The sequence below is a fragment of the Sorex fumeus genome, unplaced genomic scaffold (assembly GCF_029834395.1).
Source record: "Sorex fumeus unplaced genomic scaffold, SorFum_2.1 ptg000100l, whole genome shotgun sequence".
Lineage (NCBI taxonomy): Eukaryota > Metazoa > Chordata > Mammalia > Eulipotyphla > Soricidae > Sorex > Sorex fumeus.
This window is the reverse complement of record NW_026606157.1, coordinates 1742323-1766588: the sequence shown is the minus strand read 5'-3', so window position 1 is coordinate 1766588 and position 24266 is coordinate 1742323.

Genomic DNA, 24266 nt, shown 5'->3' with positions numbered 1-24266 from the left:
AAAGAATCCTCGTATGTCAGGCAGAACTAAAGGCAAGTGACTTCCTGGGTGCCCTGGAGCAGAAGGTCCAAATTTCTTCATCTTCCCAGCACTCCAAAAAGTATGGAAGCACACTGACTAATCCCTCTTGCTCACCATTTCAGGATCTAGAAGTATTTCTGGAAAACACAGAGTGAGGACAAGAGAGTCTGAGTGTAAGAGAGAGGAGGCAGGAATGAGAATCAGTGACCAGTGGGCCCTGCATCTTGGTGAGGGGGTCCAGATAGCTCCATTCCCTTCGTGAGCCAGGAGAGAACAGTGGAGGGTAGGCAAAGACCAAGGACTAGATCCTGTCTCTTCACTATCACTATGAGACTTGAAGGTCTCACAGCTGAGATTAGCCACAGGAAGAAGGAACAGTTATGTCTCGATGAAATTTAAACTTGAAAGGAACGGAGGAAAATCAGAATTTATTTTGATCACATTGTTCGCAATCAGGGAATCAGGGAGGAATGGTGTCTTTGGATGTCTATTCAAATGAATTGTTGAAAATAAAATTATATTTTTAACCCAAGCAAGACACTTGGAAGTACTGAAACTTTCAAATTCTGAGAGATGCTTATAAAATGCAAAAAAATGTATGTGACTATGGGTCCCTTGAGAAGAACCACTGCTCTGAGGTTCTATTTAGGGTGATGGCACTGTTCAAACTCTTCTTCTGCCTTCAAAGTAATTCTATAACATATATAAGAGAATCATTTCCATTACTTTATATTTGATTATCAATTATAAAAGAAAGAGAATGGGGAAAATGGTGGTTGATTTAATCATGGCCTCATTCACCAAACTTGGCACTTGCAGGCTTCAGCACTTTCCAAAAATTAACAGTCACATGCTTACTAGCTCAGAATATATTCAAAGAGTAAAAGGAATCTCAAAGATGGTTTAGGCAATGGTTGTCATCTTAAGCCAAGCCTTGCATGGCCAAGGTCACTATTTGCAATGAAGACATTCATTCATTTGGATATATATGGAATATAAATATATATATTTGGAATGTAAGTATATATACATATATGTATATATATGGGGCTGGAGCAATAGCACAGTGGGTAGGGCATTTTGCATTGCACACAGCCGACCCAGGTTCAATTCCTCCGCCCCTCCTGGAGAGCCAGCAAGCTACCAAGAGTATCCTGCCTGCATGGCAAAGCCTGGCAAGCTACTTGTGATGTATTCAATATGCCAAAAAACAATAACAAGTCTCACAATGGAAACATTACTGGTGCCCACTCGAGCAAATCGACGAACAACGAAGAGGACGGCAGTGCTAAGTGCTATGTAAATATATATATATATATGTATATACATATATACATATATATATATTATGGGCTGGAGCAACAGCACAGTGGATAGGGGCATTTGACTTTCATGCGGCCAACCCAGGTAAAATTCCTTTGTCCCTCTCGGAGAGCCCAGCAAGCTACCGAGAGTATCCCACCCACACAGCAGAGCTGGCAAGCTCCCCATGGCGGATTTGATATACCAAAAACAGTAACAACAAGTCTCACCATGGAGACGTTACTGGTGCCCGCTCGAGCAAATCGATGAACAACAGGAGGACAGTGCTATATATGTGTGTGTGTGTGTGTGTGTGTGTGTGTGTGTGTGTGTGTGTGTATTTGGAAAATAAGAATCAACCCCAAAGAGAGGCATACAACTTTATAGGAGTAGACATTTAAGTTGATGCCACACCCCAGTTTTGACTCAGCAGTCATTTTCCTTGAAATGTTTCTGTCACAGTATCTTCTCCCCCTCGGTCTGCTGGTAAGAGCAATCAGGCAAGAAGAGGAGGGCGTCTGCAAGTGTCTGGGTCACGCAGCCTCCGCTGTCTCTCAAGCAGGTATCTTTGCATTTTTACAAGCATTACTCTTAATCTCATTTTTCATTCCCATCTTGCAACTTTATGCCTTCCTATTGATCTTAGTTCTGCTGCTTGGAGACACCAATGAGAAATGCTGAGAACATTCAATAAATAAAAAATGTTCATCCACCCTGTACGTGATTCCTCTTTAGAAACTGTGTGAGTGAAATAGTGTTTTTCTACTTCCTGCCCATTGTTGAGATGAAAGTCTCTGCCCTGCATGTGGAATTAACCCCAAACGAAGGGCTGAAGGAGTTCTAAATTTCAAATCTCACTCCTGGTCCTGAAGACCAATATCGCCTTGGCGAAGTTGCCTTCTGTAATTATTGATTACCTCGCTCATGCTGTAATTGAAGTCACATCTACAAAGATTTCAGTTTAGATTGTAGCATTTGCAATTTTTTTCTGGCTGGTAAATGCATTCATTTGCATTGCTGTTATATAAGAAGTTGTTTAAAGATGAAAGACACTCTACTATGGCACGGGTTTGGCTAGTTCCAGTTTAAGGCTTGGGGCTTGCACATAATAAAATATTAGTACATATTGCAGTCAGATGGCCCTTTGTTTGAAAATTATACACAAAGACCACCTGAGACATGAATTCTTTATCAAATAGGTGAACCAATTCAGGGTTCACAATTAGGCCCTTTGTGTCTATACCTTGGAAAACAGGCATATCCCTGGGCAGGATGAAAGCAAGCTGACCTAAAGTAAATTCAAGAAGTGTGAGTTCTAGTGTTTGTTTCACAAGCGGGTGGGTTTAATTAGACTGCCCGAGCCTCATTCTACTCTCTGTGAAAATGAAGGGGCTGGCATGTGATCTCCACTACAACTGATATTTTTCAGTGCTCCACAGGCAAAGTGTGTAGGTATATGTTTATTAAGCACTTGACTGCATGTGCTAGAAATTTTATCTGTCTCTCTCATCCCTTATTTCCAAGTTTAAGAGCATTAGTGATATTTTGTCAAAGAGGAGCAGAATATTGAGTAAAAACTGAGAGGTTGCATGGTAAAGCTGTCTCAATTAGATTCTTTTAAGATCTCAGTGACAAAAAAAAAAAAAACAACCTCTACCTAACCTGAAATTTAAAAGTATAATATCATTTTAAAAATCTAGTTATAACCTTAAAAATTTTCCCTCCTTATTCACATATTGAAGCCCAGAATCTCAGAATACACCCCTGTTCGGAGAAAGTGTCCATAGGAAGTAACAAGTTTAAACTCGAGCTCAGAGTTAACTACCAAACTTAAACATGGAAACTGGTTTTGATGAGAAATTTAGGCAGGATAAGTTCTGAGCTTGCTATCTTTTCAGAACTGGAGAGGTCCATGTGTACCATGCACTCAGATTTCATATATCTATATCTAAATCTATCTATATCTATATCTATATATACCACTATATCTATATATACCGCTTTATATATACATATACATATATGTACATATACATATATATATACATATATATATATATATATATATATATATATATATATATATATAGCGGTAGGGCATTTGCCTTGCATGCAGTGGACCCATCAGCCCAGATTTGATTCCTCCGCCCCTCTCAGAGAGCCCGGCAAGCTACCAAGAGTATCACGTCCACATGGCAAAGCCTGGCAAGCTCCCCATGACATATTCGATATGCCAAACACAGTAACAACAAGTCTCACGATGGAGACATTACTGGGCCTGCTCAAGCAAATCAATGAGCAATGGGAGGACAGTGATACACACACACACACACACACACACATACACACACATATCACTCTATTTCTCATGGACACTTCTGTTGTGAAAGTTGTTTGGAATTAAATGTAGTGTTCATGAAACATCACAGAACTGAGTTCTTCTTGGTTTTTGGAGGTTGATTTTATTTGGGGCCATAAACAGTGGTGTTCAAGTCTCACTCCTGGCTCTATGCTTATGGGTCATTCCTGGAAGGGCTCAAGGGGATGGTATGGAGTGCCAGGGATATAACCCAGGCCAACTACATGTAAGGCAAGCACCCTATGCTCTGTATCATCTCTCTAACCCCACCCCCACAGAATTGATTTTTTAAATAAACTCAGCTTTATATGGAAGATACTCTTTCTGCTAGCACATTCCTTATTGTTGGTCAGATGAAGAAAACAAATTTTCACCTAGTGAGTAACAAAGTCAGAACAAACCAGATAATCCATTACTCTAATCATGCAAGAATTGCAAGAATCAGAGAGCAGGCATTACTGTCTGTTCTCTTGCAACTTGGGCATCTTTGCCAGACTTGCCCTGGAGTACAGATGGCTACCCTCATGCAATCCAGACTACATTTTAAACCACACTCTCCTGAGAGAAGCTGGAGAGACAAAATCCTGATCTAATTTCCGATTCTATGTTACCATATCAACATCTCACATCTTATTTTCTATTGCTAGTACCTGACTGGATTCATTACTTTGGTGAATTTTTTTTATTTGTGTTGCACTCAAAAGGAATGTTTGCCATTTAAAGGGCTTTCTCTCTCACATCCTACTCTACTTCCCCAGGAAAATAGGATGAAACTTCGGAAAGTTAGAGAACACACAGTTCTTTACTTTTCACAGTTCTCTGTAAGGTCAGTCTCACCTCCAGAGGTAGTTCTCCAGAGGCATGAAGACTTTTCCCAGAACAGAAAACAATGGATAATTTTAATATTGGAGAAATGAAGAAAAGTAAAACACAAAGACACTCTAGGGGGAGGAACTGGGCCACATGTGATCCTGTCCCCAGACTGTTAGACAGAACCTGAATCCTATTCAAAGAATAATTTTGCCAAGCCTCTGATCTCTAAACTGCAATTAGGTAGAGATAATATTATTCTTAGGAAAAGGGCGCATGCGCGCGCGCGCACACACACACACACACACACACACACACACACACATGCTTCATAAAATTAGGCCCAAATAAATAATTTACTGATTATTTATACCAAATCCAATGCTTCCTGAAAACTAACTTAATAATCTCATTCACTCTGCCTCCCTTTTCTTCATTTGTGAGACTAAATGCGGACCTGAGAGACTAATCTCAGTCAGCACCTTGAGTGATTTAGTTGTCAGTCTTTCTATTAATGCTGCCTACCTGGATATCAATTAGTGCTAATTATTAAAGGGACTCCATTACCCAGGTGAGGAAATGTCTCCCCTGATAAAGTCCAAGCTATAGGAAAAGAAATTCAAATTTGCTTGCTTTTTAATCAAACATCCAGATTTTACGTGTGCCTACTATCTGCCCAAGGAGAGGGCTAAATGGGATCCCTCTACTTGGTGAGAGAATGCTCCATGGTACCCAGTCAGGAAGACCCCAGAGAAGTGTGAACAGGAGCCTTCTGTGTAAAGCAGATCCCTGGGCAGAAGCTTCAGCTGTTACTAAGGAACAGCCTTGGAAGAAAGACTTCCCTTGTGCCTAGCTTTGGGCCACTTCTTACCAGGCACCAGCTTCCCCAGGTCTGCCTCCAGTCTCCAACTAATACCCAGCTTCCATGGACATTATCTCTAGAGAAGAGTTCTCAATCTCAGCACCATTGACACTTAGCCTGAATGAGTCTTTGTGGCTGGTGACCAGTCTATGTACTGGGGAATGTTTTAGCAACACTGGCCTCTACCAACTGGAGGCCAGAAAAACCCACCGATTGTGACAATGAAAAATATATCAAGACATTGCCAAATTCCTCAGAGAAAAAGAGGGAAAAATGCCCCTTGTTAAGAGTCCTTAACTGTGGTGATAGAAAGAAGCTTCAAGAGGCCAGCCCTGAGCAAAACGGTTCTCGGTGGATGACTGTTAACCTTTTTGGTGTCTCAGTAACTTCACAGAATTCGGTGAGGAATATTTTTTTCACTTGGTATCAAAAATACACTTAAGTAAAAATACAAATAGGCACACTTTTTTTTTTATCTCAGAAACACCCCCCCTCCATCCTCGAGTCCAAGAATAAATGCTCTAGACTAAAGTGTTACATCCTTTACATCAACATTGTATTTTTCATACACGACTTTCCCAAGAAACAAAGCAAAACCCGAATTTAAAAAAACTGAAAATTTAGACATTCAAACATAGACATGTTGACAAGCTAGAGATACCTTGCCTTAAAATAACCAAAGTCTAGTCACAACATGGCTCAGCACAATTTTAGGACTCACAAGCTCCCCATCTCCCCTCTATTCTTGGGGACCTCCCCACATTTTTTCACTTCCCAGCCTCGCTGTGTCCTCTTTCCTTCCTGAATCAGAAAAAATATATAATATCACTTTTGCTTCAACTCACTCATGCCATCTTCCCAGAATAAAACAGACACTCTTAATATTCCCCTTATACAGCTAAGAACACAGAGATTAAGCAATCTTCTAGAGTTATACTATTAATTAAGAAGCAGAATCCAGGCAGGATGATTCAAATGCCTGTACCTTCCAAATTGCATACATGATCCTTTACACGGCAAAGGTGACAGAATGTTTAGAAACATTTCCCAGCTTGTATGACCACAACAGTCAATACTACAGACATCTAACTAATTTTGTCTCCTCCTTGTTCCTCTCTCCCTTATCCCCTCTCTTCCGTTGTAAAGAAATTAAACCTCTGCTTTTTCAAAGCATCATCAAGTCACAAGATTCCGGTCCCATTACCAGTTTCTCAATGTTTGATCCACGTTCCACTGAAACGAAAATTAAATCTCTGAGGATGATTCCCAAGACTGTACTAAACAATCTCTTTAGATTCTTCTCTCTTTCCTCTCTCTCTCTCCTACTCTCCTCTCCTCCCTCCCTCCCTCTCTCCCTCCCTTCCTCTCTTCCTCTCCCTCTTTTTCTTCCCTACCCCATTTCTCTCACACACACAGGCACACACAACTTTGCACTCAAATTAAACATTGTGATGGGTTCATTCAACTGACTAGGGCTGATTAGGTCACAGCTGAGGTCTCAAAAGAGCCAACTTGGCTTTGCAGTTCTACTCTTACCCTGTCCTTACTTACTCGGTGTCCTCCTACTTACCAATAAATAGCTCAGTAACAGGGAGAATGAGTAAACATTCTGGATAAAGTCAAGATTACTAGAAAACAAACTTCAAAGACCCTCACACTCACTCACAATGGAAGATATTATTTTTATGGACATTTCTTAAATGAATAAAAGTGCCAAATGTATAATCACAACATTAGATTAATTTCAGAAAAAAAAAAAGGAAAACATCAATGAGAGTTACCCCAGTTTGGGGTTAACTCAAAGTCTGTATCTTACAATCATCAAAAAGGCAGAACAGCCTATAATTTACTGAATCCCACATCTGGCATGGTCACATTGGGTGTGTATTCTTTTTATATAATATAGTCAATAAGAGCTCCCAATGGGCTAATCAATGACAATTTACATGAGTTTTGCCTTCACTATGGACCCTGATTAGATGATTTCTGCATCCACCCAACTCCTAAACCACCAAACCTCTCGACCAAGTTTAGCATCACTCTCAACCAAACCCAAAGCTAATAAAAGCCTTTGAATCTTAGTCTCAGACATTTCATCAGACATATATGGCTTGAATTAACTTCTATTCAAGTTGCCAATGGCAAGAGTTCTAGCGGATACTTTCTTGATAAGTTATATAGAAGTTACTGTAAGGAATAACTCCCCCAGCACTCCCTAGACACACACACACACACACACACACACACACACACACACACACACACACACAGGAGGAGGACTGAGCTTCTTCCTCTTTGGCAGGGAAACTCTAATTACTCGCCTGCTCCTCCATGCTTGGAAGGCTCGAGCTCCTTCAGCTGAGGGGGCGCCAGGGCTGCATCCCAGCAGGAATTGCATGCCAGGATTGCTCCTTAGTTACAAGCAAGTTTAACTGTTTTCCCCGAATGAAAATAAAATAGTCTAGTGGTAGAACAGAATGAGCGGCACGAGGCTTCACTTGGGCACCTGATAGAGTCTCCTAAAGAGGAAAATTTCCCTTCCTCAGACTCCGCTTGCTGCAGACAGCGGCTCTGAACAGTGTCCAGCCACCACTGCAAGGTCCCCTCCAGCTGCCTCCACGTGCACCCGTGACCGATGACGCAAACGTCCTTTCTTCAACTTTCCAGTGTGTCCTGTGCTTCCGTAAGGCTCAGTTCATTGCTACTCCATTCTCTTTCTAGAAGATCCTTGTGAAACCCAAGTAGGGGCAGAGCCGTAGTACAGAGGGTAGGGCTTTTGCTTTGCACAGGTTCAATTCCCCACATTTCACATGGTCCCCTGAGCACAGAGCCAGGAGTAAGTCCTGAGCACGTCCAGGTGTGACCCCAAAACAACAAAAATTTTAAAAAAACATAAAATACAAAATAAAAAGAATCGCCTAAGTATTTGCAGCATTTTTCTTATAAGAAGTTTTCATCTTCAAAGGCTTTATTTGTGGGGGGATGGTGGAGGAAGGGAGTAGGGAGAGCAACATCTGATGGAGTCTAGGGCTGCTCCTATCTCTGTGCTCAGGGCTTACTGTTGGCAATGCACAGGGACCATCTAGTACCAGGGGTCAAACCTAGGTATCCCCAGATTCAAACCATGCACTCAAGTCAGTTCTACCATCTCTCCGGCCCAAGATGAAGTCATCAGTGTTTGTGCATAATTCTCCTTATGAGATGATAAAGGATAGTTAATATGCATAAGCAAATTTCATGAATTCTGAGTAGATGGTAAAATATGTTGCAAGCAAAATGAAATCTTTTTTCGCCTTTAACTAGAGCTTCTTCTTAAGACTTAGGTTTCCTTTTTCATTTTAAATTGCCTTCCAAATTCCTACCATATTTGACATTTATTCTGTAACCACAAACTCCTAGGCTCTTGCATATTTATAAAGTATCATCAAGCTTCTCAGCAAATCTGAGGACATTACCATCATTCCCTCTTAACGAATAGGACCTATGAGTCAGGTGAATAAACCTCACTGGTTGGATGTCACAGAGCATGTGAAGAAGAGAAATAAGATCTACTGCCAGTCTTGTAACTCGAGTCCAGTGTTCTCTCACTGTCACCTGGTTAAATACCACCACTGAGAATGAATAAGGGAGCAGAACTCAAGAGTTTCTACCAAGTAAATGATGCCCCTATCCTCTCTTTTTTCTAGGAAGCATTTTTTCGTGGATTTTGCAATGTTGACATACCCTCAAGTTATCTCCCTTTCCAACTCACACTGGTTTCAAAGACAGGAATCACAATGGCAGTTGCTTTAGATTTACTTCCTTTAAAGAGCTATTTAGAAGATGTAGATGTTGGAGAGCTTTACAGAAGGCAGGATGCAAGGACACAACGTGATACCACCCTAAGAACTCCTGCCACAGTGCCTCCAGCTCTCCGTCACCATTTTCAGTGCGCCCTGCCAGGACCAGGAATCAGCCCTCCACCTCAGCACCCCAGGACCATTGCAGGTTCTTTCTGAAGGCTCCCTGGAAAATGCATTGTTTTTCTAACTGCCCGTTAAGGGATGCCTCAGCTGCATTTGAGGAAGAGTGGGGACATCCAGTGGCCGCAGCGGTGGATAACAAGCGAATCATCCCACATAATGATAGGAGTTGATTAAAACAAAACAAAAACAAAACTTGTGTTGCAAAGGATATTTTATTATACGGTTTTTAAGTTTTAGCAATACTTAAATTAGTAAACATGGAACTTTGTTGGGTAACACTTTGATTTTGTTTGGTGTTTGGTTTGGTTTTGTTTTTGGTGGGGAGGCCACATCGGCGGTGCTCAGGGCTTACTCTTGACTCTTTGCTTAGGGATCATTCCTGCTGGTGATTGGGGGACCATTTATGATGCTGGGGATTGAAACAGGGGAAGGACTAACTAAAATTGCCTTGTACGATACCTCTGGCCTGTAGGCTTTATTTGTAATCCAATTGGCAAGCATATCTCTCTATATTTTTCTTTTTCTTTTTTTTTTTTTGATTCCTGGTTTATAGTGCATGCTCAGGCTTACCAACCACATTAAATCAGAATACATGATGATATTAATTTCTTTAAAGAAATAAAATCTGAAATTCTAAACTGTTTGACTTAGCCCATTTACTTTTTCATGGATGAGGGTTAGTCACAAGATACCGATATTAAGTTATCTGCTTTGGGTAGGAAGAGGGGAAATGAAAATTTGAGGGACCAAGAGGTTCTGATGACAGTTGCTAGTAAAAATTACGAGTTCAAATTTTTCAGTGAAGAAAAAAGTCATCTGCTCTTTGCCTCCTTAGATGTGATGTTGTTGAAAATAGATGGCAGTATTCAAGACATGACATGGCATACTATTTGCCCAAACTCAAATAGTATGAACATGTTAGTCTCCTAGAAGCTAGTTTAATTACTGTGCTCGTTATGATTCTTCCCATCACCTGGTAAATTCTAAAACCATCTAAAACTTAATATCCAAATGCCCATCTGAATAAGACAGTTAAAGGTGTTAGAGAAGTAAATGGATCAAGGACAAAGAGCTTATAGCATAAGGCTTTGGAACTGACGTGGTTGGGTTAGGGTTAGAGTTAGGGTTAACTCAGGAAGCAGGAGGCACCCTCAGAGCAGTTGTGGTGAGATGCATCTAACCTAAGTCTTAGTCTTGGTCTGTTTCCTTGTTTTACAAGGCTCATTACAGGTCCTAACAGGCTTGCCCTGTAGGCCAGTGTCCAGCATTCCTTAATCTTCTTGGCAATGATCAGAACTTAGCAGTGAACAAAATCGCACAACCCTGTTCCCAGTGAGTTGCTCCTCATCATCAGAAAATGATGAACTTTTATAATGTTAAAGAAGAAGAGAAGAGGCTGTTTCACAGTGTCATACCTCCAGAGGTTTTATCTTTAAAACCTCTTATCTTATGACCACTTAATATTAACCTTCTGAGTCCGAGAGATAGTACATGTGGTAAGGCTCTTGCTTGCATCAGGGTTCAAATCTCTAGCACACACCATCCCCTGAGTATCCCCAGGGATCACTCCTGAGCATAGAGAAGCCACTGAGCATCATCTTGGGGTGACCCAAAAAACCAAAAACATAACAAGTGTCAGTTTACAGTGTTGGAATTTCAGGCCTAACAGCAGGGGTGGACTCCATCCATCACAGATTTTATGATCCCATTGCATACCCCAGTGTTTCCCTGGCCTATAAACAATACAAGAAGATGGAAGATGGCCGGCTGTCAAGTGGGCAGTAGAAGCCTGTAGTGTAATGAAAAGGGCAGGAGAGGAGGGGGTGGTGCTTTCAATTTTTTTGCTTAAAGAAACTAAATTTCTAGGGGGGAGGGAGAACGTATGCTTAGTAACATTTTTTTTCTGATGTGGGGATGATTGGCCAAATAAGTTGGGGAAACTGGATCTTTGCAATAAATAAAATCAATTCCAATTCTTACTCATTAAACGTGATTGACAAAATAAAATCCTGCACTAGACCTTCTTTATAAAACCCCGAGATCATGCATTGAATTCACAGTATATTGGCTCCAACCTTCCAGACGGCCACACTTACCTTGGAAGCAAAGCTCGTGCAGACAGAGCATTGCCTAACAATTATTCTAGAATGTACTGTCCTTTTTTTAATATTTTTGAAAAATTTTTTAGTGAGACATCAAGAATGTACTGTCTTTTGATGTCTGTCATCTCCATTTCACAGAAACACATAGTGTAGAGTGGTGCAAGGAGTCAGAGACAGCATCCCAGTTCCCATTCCACAACCACGGACCAGCTCACCTCACAATCCGCAGCGCCCATTTAAACTCAGCTCCCTCATCTGTGAAATGAAGAAATTAGATGGTCTGTCAGGGCCCATTATTCTAGAACATTCCCTTCCCTCAGTTCATAACCTGCAACTAATCTCTTTGCTCACTCTTCTGATGATCCAAAAGGCATCTGATACTCGAGGTCTTTGGCGATTCTCCTGAGAGAATGACTGAAGCGTCACTGCCCAGAAGAACCTTTGCATTTGGGCAAGCAGACATCCACGTTTTGGCTAGAGGAAGTTTGCCCAGGAATGCGTCGTGATGCATCTTCTAAACAACCAAAATACATTACCATCGTGCTGCACTCCTGGAGATGAGAGGGAAGAGGGGCTCACAAGAGAACCTGGGCATCCAACATCCTCACTGTCTGCTCTAGAATGATCTGAGGGGGTTGCAGGGAGCAGAAGAAATGAGCAGTGCAGCTGCTCACCCCACGGTTCTCAACAGTTTGCCATAACCCACGTTTGAAAATCCTTATTTCTTGCCTGCCAACACACGAACAAGAGACAGATAGGCCAGCAAGGAGGGATATCACAGGAATTTGCTTTCTCGGGTTTTAAGAAGAGCCATTCCATTTCTTGCCTGAAGTTTAACTTGATTATGCATTCATTAAAGACGAGTGATGGCGATGATTAAACAAAAACATCTTTAAAATGCAGAGTTCATTTCAGCCCATTTGGTTTTGTTACACACAAATTGGATTTGCATTGCATCCTGCACAGCAGGTATTCCACTTGAAATCAAAGACAGATGCTTTTATGGGATTAAAAAGAAAACCTGGGGGGAGGGGGAGAGGGCTAGAGATTGAGATATTTTGCATTTCGGTAATAACTGGCTCTAAAATGAAATAGTGATCATATTGCTACTTTATCTATATAAGTGTTTGGGTTATAATTAAAAGGAAACAAGAACCCCCATTATAATGTGAATCGTTGTCAAAGAAGAACATTTAATTTGCAGGGGGAAAAATGATTTTTCCTATAAATGTCTAATAATACCTTAGCATATTTGAAATTTAATCATAAGTGGCTTAGAATTAAACCATTTGAATTATTACTGAAACATTTCAAGTAGTGACATTAAATGCTTTGTTTGAAATTAGCCATTAATTCAAAAGTCTTCTCTAGAGCTGCTAGGAGAGTTTAACTCCTTATCTGTAAACAGAAATCCTTGATTCTCACACTATATAATTAAGCTTCATACTTTTAGAATACCCACATTGCTGCCTATTTACTCTGGTGCCTTTGGTAAAATTGCTATGGACACTAACTTTATAATTAATATCATCTGCTATTTAAATTTTTAATATATTTGTCCACTTATTAAATATCTGTTGGGAACACTAATAAAGTACAACTGACAGATCTCCCCTGCTTGGAGTGTGGCTCAACTCTCTGTTATATCTAAGATTTGTAAAATGAATATGGTTAATCTCTATAACGTCTTGCAGAATATCTGATTCTCTGACTCGATTAAAAGGCTTATATTGACATTTCTCATCTATTGGACTATTGCATCTCGACTGCCCCTATATAGTTTCCTATGCCCTGTGCAATGTGAATTTGCAGTTTTTCTTAGGCGAGGTGAACTCTTTTCCCCCACCACCCTGAATTTGGCCTATGCTCAGTATTTGCTTTCATGCATCAAATTTCATTCTTTCATGCAAAGAATGACCCAAGTCTAGACTCTGGAGGGCTTTGCACGTACTGTATTTTCTCTCAAAGCTGTGTAATGAGAGCAAACCACAGACTGACCTTAGAAAAATCAAAGATTTAAGTAGTCTAAATATCCATAACACCTGCCAACCTGCAACCTCCCCCAGAAACAGAACTACCTACTCAAGATAAAGCTAACTACAACCATGGCCATGAGACATGCTCACCTTAGTCCAAAATAAAAAATATTTAGAGGTGTTATATCAGACAGCAGTGGGTAATGGTACATGTCTAGATCAGACATTTTAAAAAAGGATTTTATTTGATTGTAAATGATTTCTACTGCTTAGCACAAGTCTTACATCACTATGTGTTCAATAACAATATATTGAATTGTAGTTGAATCTAGATTTATTTTAGAGTCAAAATGTTCTTAAAAAATCTCAGAGCATGTAGATTGCCCTTTATATTTTAGTATAACATTTGGGGAGGGGAGGGAACCTAAAGCATCACTTTTCCTCACCAAGAGTAAATAGTGAGGAAACTATTTTCACAGGTGGAAAATGACCCAGGTACTGGCTAAAGACTTGGTAGAAAGATGTAAGTCCAAGAGATCGTGGTGGAGAGAAGCTGGAACTGGTGGTGCATGTGGTGTACAGACACTGAATTCTGAAAACATTAACAGTATTATAAATTTCTATGACTAATTTTTTAATTCACATTTTAAAAAAAGATGCGAGTCTCATCTACAAGTGATTTTATTGGTCTGAAAGCTCATGTGAAATCATACCTCAATGAGGCTTATCATTTCAATATCTTTTTGGGACATGAGAATATCATCAGGACTGGATGTCACTTTCCAAAAAGCCACACATCTTGTAAAAGAATGTTTCCCAATATGCTGAACCTCCCAAAACACAGAAGTAGAAGAGCTCATCATCCACCTGTAAAGATCATTCCAACATCCCACTTTACACAGAAATCCTCTCCTTGATTCCCCAGAAAGGTAATCCTGGAATTAGTAATGTTTGGTATTGCCTTACACAGAGTTTTCTAAGTACCGTCTCTGTTTGAGTTCTTCACCAGAAGTTTATGATGTAAGTACCATTATAAAACTGAGGAAAATGAGCTCAAGGAAAGATATTCAAAATCATGCAACTGACCAATAACAGAGACCAAGTTCAAAGTTCAGAGCATAATAATTGAAGCCATTTATTGAAGACTGGGTTGCCTGGTGTGAGGATGGGGGAGGGGTCATTCCTTCTCAGAAACACTCTTGCAGAGGCAACACATAGGATAACCCCTAAGATGACTTTCAAGGCCAAATCTCCCACACCATAATTCTACTTCCAGGTGTCTCCAGCTGTAAGAACTGCAAAGAACTGCACTTAGACATGACTTTTCAAATATCTAACTCATGTATTTTCCTTTATTCTTCATTTTCCTTTACTACCTGGTTACCCAACACATTTTTTTCTATTATCACTAACCCGATAAGCCCCATTATAGTCTCTATATTCTCCTGACTTTCTACTTCTCTCACAATTTCAGCACAGAGACCAACTATCTTTGCACCATAAAATAGTATCTGGGTTTTATGTTGTGGTTGATTGGTAGGTAGTTCATTGATTATATAACTTAAGTTTAAAAGAATCAATTCTAAAACTTACCAATGCTGAAATGGTAAGATTACAAATATTTTTCAAGCTATCCTATAGATGTGACTGGTTTTACTCTTTATATACATTGCCTCATTAATTCTTGGTAGGACAGATGTGTCAAATCCATTACCAGGTTCAAAGAGTCATAAAGGACAGGGCTGGAGTGATAGCACAGAGGGTCAGGAGTTTGCCTTGCACACAGCCAACCCGGGTTTGATTCCCAGTATCTCATATGGTCCCCTGAGCACCGCCAGGACTAATTCCTGAGTGAAGAGCCAGGAGTAACCCCTTTGCATTTGGGTGTGACCCAAAAAGCAAAATAAATAAGTAAATAAAGTCATGAAGGTGTGAAACCCAAGATCCTAGGGTGGATATGATTCCAGTATCTATAATAGCTTCCAGTTTCTTCACAATGAAGCATCAAATGTTCCCACAGACCTTTCTCTTGTGAACACTAACCAGCTCCCATTGAAAAACTTAAATGATCATAATACAAATCATCTCCTCATTAGCACTGCACTGTAGCACTGTCCTCCTGTTGTTCATCAATTTGCTTGAGCGGGCACCAGTAACATCTCCATTGTGAAACTTGTTGTTACTGGTTTTGGCATATTGAATTCGCCACAGAGAGCTTACCAGGCTCTGCTGTGCAGGCAGGATACTCTCGGTAGCTTGCCAGACTCTCTGAGAGGAATGACATAAATAAAGAAATAAAATAAAAGGGGTCTTTCTGGGGCCGGAGAGATGGTACTGTAGGTAGGGAATTTGCCTTGCACGCAACCAACCAGGGCTCCATCCCCCCGCATCCCACAGGGTCCCCCGAGCCCGGCAGGAGCAAGTCCTGAATGTAGAGCCAGGAGTAAGCCCTGAGCACTGCTGGGGTGTGACCCCCTCCTTGAAAAAAAGGAGGAAGGCGGTTTCCTTTGTGACTTCTCCTCCTCCCCTCTGTACTTTTTCTTGCTTTGAGTCTAAGTTGCTGTGAGCAAGCCTCTGGGGCCCTGTCTCTCCCCTGGGGCTTCACATTCCTGCGCTGGACCCCCAGGAGGAAGTCAGAGAGGTTGTTTTGGGCACAGCCACCAGGCTCGCTTCTCCCCAAAGACTCGCTTTCAGGCTGGAACGAGCTTGCAGGGTGCCCGGGACTAGTAGAGGGCACTTGGTTTGCACACGGCCCACCTGGTTCAATCCCAGCCCTGCATCTGGTTCCCTGGCAACTGCCAGGAGTGATGCCCTTAGTACAGAGACAGGAGGACACCCTGAGCAGTGCTGGGTGTGGCTCCCAAAGAAATGAATAAAGATAAAAGATGAGGGGCTGGAGCAATAGCATAGCGGGTAGGACTATGCACATGACTGACCTGGGTTCAATTCCCAGCATCCATATTTTCCCCCAAGCACCTCCAGGAGTAATTCCTGAGTGTAGAGCCAGGAGTAACCCCCATGAATCGCTGGGTGTGACCCAAAAAGCAAAAAAAAAAAAAAAAGATAAAAGATGAATAATTGAATAAAATAAGCAAGCTGCAGGGGGCTGGAGCCGTTGTAGAGCAGATAGGGCATTTGCCTTGCACGCGGCCAACCCAGGTTCTATTCCCAGCATCCCATATGGCTCCCCAAGGACTTCCAGGAGTAATTCCTGAGTGCATGAGCCAGAAGTAACCACTGTGCATCGCCGGGTGTGGCCAAAAAAAAATTAATTTGCATATATTAATTTTATTTTAAATTAGTCTTTGCCTCAAACCTGGTGGCATTCTACAATAATTATAGCTTACATTCCTATACTTCATTCATTTGTATTTAATTTCACTCTTTTTTCCACCTCTTTTGTTATTTGCACACGACCTTAGACTTCTGGTGATCTCTTGATGTAGTCCAATACATTTTCAACTTTGTATATTTTTAAAGGCTATTGTTTAAGTCTTTCTAGGATTTTAGGCAGCCTGACCAACTGTTGATCTCATATACTTTAATATTTTTTACCCTCGCTCTGCTCATCAGTAAAACAGTCTCCTGATGAAAACAGGAAGAGCAAATTAAACACACATTGTCTTTCTTTAATGATGTGAAACACCTTTTCATATGTTCATGCATTTTTTATAATAGTATCTGGGTGTTATGTTGTGATCTATTCAAATCTTATGCTCATTTTGGAGGGTTGTTTTGTCTTATTGACTTGTTAGAATAATTTAATATATCTACTCTGGATTCAGGTTCTTTAATTAAATATTCCTAATTTTTCTAAGATTGTTACTTTCCTTTTCATTTATACAGTGTTGTACTTGTAAATTCAGAAGCTTTTAATTTTGGTGCAATGTTGTTTATAAAGTATTTTCTTGTAGGCTTTTTTCTTCCCAACAAATATTTGCCTACCCCAGTGTCTTATAATTTCTTTTCTATATTTTTCTAGGTATTTCATAGTTTTATCACTTGCCTTAAATCTACAAGCCATTATCACTTTTAGTACATTGAAAAAAATAAGTTAGAGGTAGAGATATTTTCCCCTGTACACGTACATGAATTTTAAAAGACTACACTTTCCCTATAAATCACCTCAGGGCTCTCATCAAATATCAATTGATAACATGTATCTTGATTCTTGTTTGTTCCACTGATCTATATGCCTATCAACTTGCTATTATCACACTGTACTGATTATATAGTTTTATACCGTCTTAAAATCAGGTGGTGTTAAGTTCTCCATACTCATTTATTTTTTCAATATTGTGTCTATTCCATTTGTATCACCTCAAAATTTTATAATTTATAATTTATTATTAAAAATCACATTCTCACTAAGATTGTTATTGGCATTAGAGTTCCATCTATTTATTATATAATATAATATAGGTATATTAAACCTCTGACTTTATATTTCCCCTTATTTAAGGGCTTCCTTCATTTCTCTCACCAGCAGTTCTTTTCTTTCCACTACAGATCTTACTCATATTTCAGGAAACTTTCTCTCTGCATTTCAAGGACTGTTAAGTACATTTTTTTAATGAGAGAATAGGGTGATTGGTGATTTCATGTGGTTCATCTAAGTCACCAAGCTAGCAAAAAACAAAATGTTTGAGCCCATTAATGACTAAATTCAAAGACCACATTCTTGACAACTTGGCCAACAATTCTCAGTGCAAGATAGGTAGAGGGAATTGAACCAACTAGGTATCACTTAGGGGAAGAGTGTTTGGGCCACACCAGGCAGTGCTGTTGGGGATGTGTGTGGTGGGGGGATGCTTCAGCAGTAGCTCCCAATTGAGCTTAGGGGACAAAGTGGTACCAAGGATCCAACCAGGATTGACTGCTTTCAAGGCAAGTGTCTTAACCCGTGAAAGGTCTCTTCTGCATAAGAATCTTACTGGAAGCAAAAAGGGGAAGTGTGTATGTGTGTGTGTCTGGGTGGTGCTGGGGGGGAGGGTTCACCCATAGTGTTCAAGACTTACACCTGGATCTTCACTTGGGGATCATTCCCAGCAGGACTTAGGGAAACATGTGGTACTGGGGATTAAACTTGGGTAGACCACATGCAAGACAAATTCTTTGCTCTCTGTATTATAGCTCCAGACCAGGAATCAATTTCTAAATTTCACATTTTTAGTGCTTCTGGTATTTCACTGGAGAGAGGATGAGTGGGCTTGTGTGCTCTGAAAAGTTCCCAGAATATTTCTGTTACAACCTACTGAATGTGAACAAGTGGGGAGTTTGCAGTTTCCAGTCTCAACATGATTAATTTCAGGAGGTCATCTTCTGAACCCTTTGCTAGCTGGTTTCTGTTTCTAAGGAGATTGGGCGGGAAAAGAGAGTTCCTTGCATTTCAACTAGGACTAGACAGAACTTAAACTACCATGAGCAGGTTCATCAACAGCAAATGTGGGTGTCTCCATGCTAGGGGAAAGGGGAGCTCAGATAGAGAAGAGAGCACCAAATAAAGGGTGTTGGGAGGATCCTCCCAGGATGGGAGAAGCATGCTGAAAGTGGACTATAGACCAAACGTGATTGCCACTCAATGCCTCTTTTGCAGACCACAGCACCCAAAAGGAGAGAGAGAACAAAAGGGAATGCCCTGCCACAGAGGCAGGGTGGGATGTGGGGGGGGGGGAGGGGGGAGGGAGGGATACTGGGACCCGTGATGGTGGAGGATGGGCACTGGTGGAGGGATGGGTACTTGATCACTGTATAACTGAAACCCAGGCACAAAAATTTGTAAGTCTACAACTGTGCCTCAGGATGTTTCACTAATAAAATTAAATAAAATAATAAAACTACAAACTAAAAAAAAAAAATTAAAAAAAAACTATTTTGAATGTCTCAGAAAAAAAAATATGGGTGTCTCTTCCATATTCAGGCCTTCACCTATGAATAAAGGTAAAGGTAAAGGCCCTCCCGTTGATCGTCGATTTGCTCGAGCGGGCCCAGTAACGTCTCCATTGGAGACTTTGTTGTTACTGTGTTTGGCATATCAAATACTCTCAGAGAGCCTGGCAAGCTACCGAGAGTATTCGATATGCCAAACACAGTAACAACAAAGTCTCCAATGGAGACATTACTGGGCCCGCTCCAGCACCTATGAATAGTCATTTAAAATCGGACACAAAAATTAATTTTTGACAAAGTGCTGTTTCAAAGTCTGGTTTTTAATTGGTTTTCTTTGTTCCTTCTTTGCAACGTACTCTGTTTTTTTCTTTCTGTCTCTTACTTTTAATCAGCTAGATGTTTAACTATGTTAAGTTCAAAGGATAGAGAAGAAGAGTAGGGGAGGGGGAAAGGAACCCAAAATAAGTACTTCAGATAAGAGGGTGGCTGTCACAGGCAACATGTAATCAAGAAACCACACTCAGGGGACCAGAGAGATAGTATAGCTATCCTTGTATGCAGCTGGATAGTATTCCTTATGCAACTGACCCAAGTTGAATCCCAAATACCCCATATGGTCCCCGAAACCTGCCAGGAGAAAGAAGAAGAGGAAGAAGAGGGAGAAGACAGGGAAAGAGGAGTGGGAGAAGGATAGGAGGAGGGGGAGGGGAGGGGGGAAAGGAGGAGGGGGGGGAGGGGAGAAGGAGGAGAAGAAGAAAGAAGAAAGAAGGAAGAAGGAAGAGGAATAAGAGGAAGAAGAAGAAAGAAGGAGAAGAGAAGAGAAGGAGGAGGAAGAGGAGGAGAAGGAAGAGGAGGAGGAGGAGGAAGAGGAGGAGGAGGAGGAGGAAGAGGAGGAGGAGGAGGAGGAGAAGGAGGAGGAAGAGGAAGAGGAGGAGGAGAAGGAGGAGGAAGAGGAGGAGGAGGAGGAATAGGAGGAGGATGAGGAGGAAGAGGAGGAGGAGGAGGAAGAGGAGGAGGAGGAGGAGAAGGAGGAGGAAGAGGAGGAGAAGGAAGAGAAGGAGGATGAGGAGGAAGAGGAGGAGGAGGAGGAAGAGGAGGAGGAGGAGGAAGAGGAGGAGGAGGAGGAGGAGGAAGAGGAGGAGGAGAAGGAGGAGGAAGAGAAGGAGGAGAAGGAGAAGGAGAAGGAGAAGGAGAAGGAGAAGGAGGAGAAGGAGAAGGAGAAGGAGAAGGAGGAGGAGGAGGAGGAGGAGGAGGAGAAGGAGAAGGAGGAGGAGGAGGAGGAGGAGGAGGAGGAGGAGGAGGAGGAGGAGGAGAAGAAGAAGAAGAAGAAGAAGAAGAAGAAGAAGAAGAAGAAGAAGAAGAAGAAGAAGAAGAAGAAGAAGAAGAAGAAGAAGAAGAAGCAGCAGCAGCAGCAGCAGCTATATGGACAAGAAACGAACTTGGTAGTGATAACTATCTATCTATTACAAGGGGGGAATCTGCCAGCAATTTATTCATAAGCTACTTGAATGGAAAGCAAATCTTTAAGAAACACCATATCATAATGGCAATTATTGTTGAAATATTTTATCCAGTCTACCAGGTACAAATACTGCCCTTAGAGCTATATAGAATGAAAAAAAATGTATGTAAGGAAAAAATCAAGGCATTGAATCAAAAGCTTTTGACTATTCAGGAGAAACTTTTGCTCCTCAGTCTATTCTGCACAGAACCCCAATATTCAGGCTTGCCTGAATGTCATCAAGCCTACATGCCTTTCAACTTAAGTATGTCTGTCTTCACAAATTTAACAACAGCTATGAGGCACTTTCATCTGCTCCCATAGGTCTAAGTAAAAGAGTTCCAAATACATGAATGTCATAATTAAGATTGGGTAGCTGAGTGGCAATGTTAGGACCACTGCGATTGGTAATGTTAGGAACTGGGAAGAAAGTTAGCTTGGATGCTAGTTAAGACTTAGGTCCTGGGTCTTTAGTAACAACTGCTTGCAATCTGCAACTACTAGGAAACCCTGCTGCTCTACTTTAAATCCTCTTTGAGTCTTAACCCCTTATTCTCCCCATTGGTGCATTCCCCAGAGCACTGGGCATCCTGGTGAGACTGACTAACTCCTCTTGATTATCATTTTTATTCATACAAGAAAGGCTATAGTTGTGAAATTCTACATAGAGGCACTTCTCTTTCAATTTTGCACTATAAAGTTGACTATCAGTATCGTTTTGTAATATAAATAGCACGGAAAATCAAAAAGCACTTTTGTAAGAACCTAGGGAGACATTATTTTGCCCTACTGAGAAGAAACTGAGACTGGGTTAGGTTAAATAAAGTTTTCATTATCATACTAATTGATTCAAGCTAAAGCTCAAACTTTAAAAAAAAAATAAGTCTTTCAGATCTGGAAAAGATAGTACCGAAAATACATCACTTATCTGGTAAGCAGCTGACCCAGGTTCTATCCCCAGAATTACATATGGTCCCCTGAGCACTTCTAGGAGTAATCCCTGAGCACAGTAAGCAGTGAATACTGATGAGTGTGACCCAAACATTCTCTCTCCCCCAAAAGTTTTCTTACTCTATCAGCCATGAATTTATCCAAATTTCCATATTAAAAAATAGCCCCTTAATTTTCAACTTGATCCAAGCATGTATTCATTGATTTATTCAATGATTATTGAGTGAGTAGCTATAAGTTCAATACCCTTTCCCTCCAAGATGCTCACAGTTTAGCGAGAATAAAACCCAGGAACAATGTCTCTTTCATCTTGGAATTACCAACACCTGACCCAGTGCCTGGCATGGAGCTGATTGATTGAATGAATTAATGGTCTATGAATGAATAGATGAGTACTGACGGCAGGTTCTTCAGGTGTTCAGGTCTGACCTTGTCTGGGCCGGGTGCTGTTTGTTTCTTTACCGACGAAATGGCGTGTCGGATTTCGGAAGGGAGAACATTGGGAACGACATATCCATCCTGTGGAATTTGGTATGTCAGCAAGTGGACATGGCTATCGAAGAGATTTGAGTAGAAGTCATGGATAATCTTCTCCATTGCCGTTCTGGAGGATGTGATGGATCCATCAGGACGTTGGAGGGCAGTCATCTTGGTCTTATAGTTGGCGAAGGACTATGTTCTGTTGTTCCTGACGCCCCATTCGCTCTCAATGGAACGACCATCTCCGAATGCAACAGCTATGTGTACCTAGGTCGAGAGGTCAACATGACAAATGACCTGGCACCCGAGCTGCGCAGGAGGAAGAGAGCGGCTTGGAACACCTTCAAGAACGTCGAAGAAATAGCTAAGAGGACGAAGAACCTCTGGCTCCGGGCACATCTCTTTGATTCCACTGTTCCTCCTGCATTAACATATGCCTCAGAGACCTGGGCCCTACACAAACAGGATGAGAACGCTATTCAGGTCTCCCAAAGAAGAATAGAAAGAGCTATGCTTGGAATATCACGTTTCACTCAAATGAGAGAAAGAATCCGGAGTTCTGACATCTGTCGACGATCAAGAATCAGGGACGCTGTCTCATTTGCCAAGGTGTCGAAAATCAGATGGGCTGGTCACATAATGAGATTTAAAGAGGACCGCTGGACTAGAGCTGTTACTGATTGGATTCCACGGGATGTCAAAAGACCGCGTGGCCGCCCACCTACCAGATGGTCAGACTTCTTCGTCAAGATCATGAACGATCGGTTTGAGGCCCTTCATGTTCCCGGAGTGAACAGATGCCATTGGGCTACACTAGCACGCGACAGGGACAAATGGAGACGTTACTGGTGCCCGCTTGAGCAAATCGACGACTAACAGGAAGTTAAGTGATTAAGTGTGAATGAATAGATTAAAAAATAAAATTACCTTCTAATGCAAATGCTCACACAATGAGAAACCACTCTGTGAAAACACAAAGTGCCAAATAAATTGTAGTCACTATAACTGGATTCAGTTTTAGGTAGAATTTTCATTTCAATTAGTATGCCAGAGTGAGTTCTCAGATTATCTTCATAACCTCTCTTTTCTTAATAAAATCTTTTCTGTTTATCCTATTTAACACTTTTTCCTTTATACTCAACATACCATCAGTCGAAAGACTGCTTTAAGTTCTACTCTGTGTTCGTTAATCCTTTGACCTGATTGCAATCACTTGAGCACTGTCACCCACACCCCAATTCTGTCACTGCCAAAATCCCATATGGAAGGGGAGGAGCCCTCCTAGAGCACTTGGCATGCATCCTTGTCATAGCACTTCTTACATTTTATTGTAATTATCTGTTGACATGTCTTTTTCCCCTTCAAATCAGTCACTTGGTGATTCACCTACTGAAAGTTTTCAATATCCCAAAACAACTCATTTTCATTGTGTGTACTCAGTATAAGAAAAAAAATCCCCCCAAATAAAGGTTCTTTTATATTTAAAAAAATGTCTAACAAATCTGCCAATCGGCCACTGTTTTGATGCCATAGTTTTAACCCATGCTTGCCATGAATGTCTCAAATCAACAAGGAAAGTTCTAAGATGAACATTTCACTGGGGGAGGGGGGGCGGGGTATCTTTGTTTTATAGATTTTATTACTTGGCTCAGTGCTTAGGGAACCATGTGGTACATGGGAATTCAAACCTAGAGACTCCAGAATTGCAAAGCACGCACTGAGAATCTTTTGAGCTATTTCCCCAGCTAAATATTCCATTTTCCAAACAGACACAAACAAACTTGACAAACTACTACTGAACTAGGAGATTTTCAACAGATCAAAGGCCACTCTCCTCAGTTATTACCAAGTTTCCGAGTATCTTGGAAGACCACACTTTTTCGGCTTTACATAAATATGTATGTCACAAGCAGATTTTAGAATTGAGACTTGGGTAGCAGTAATTCCAGACATTTCAATTTACATCAGGCTCTGTGGGACAAGACCCAGCAATAATATTTGACTCTCAGAATTAAACTAAATGAAAGTTAATTGTCAATATAACTTGG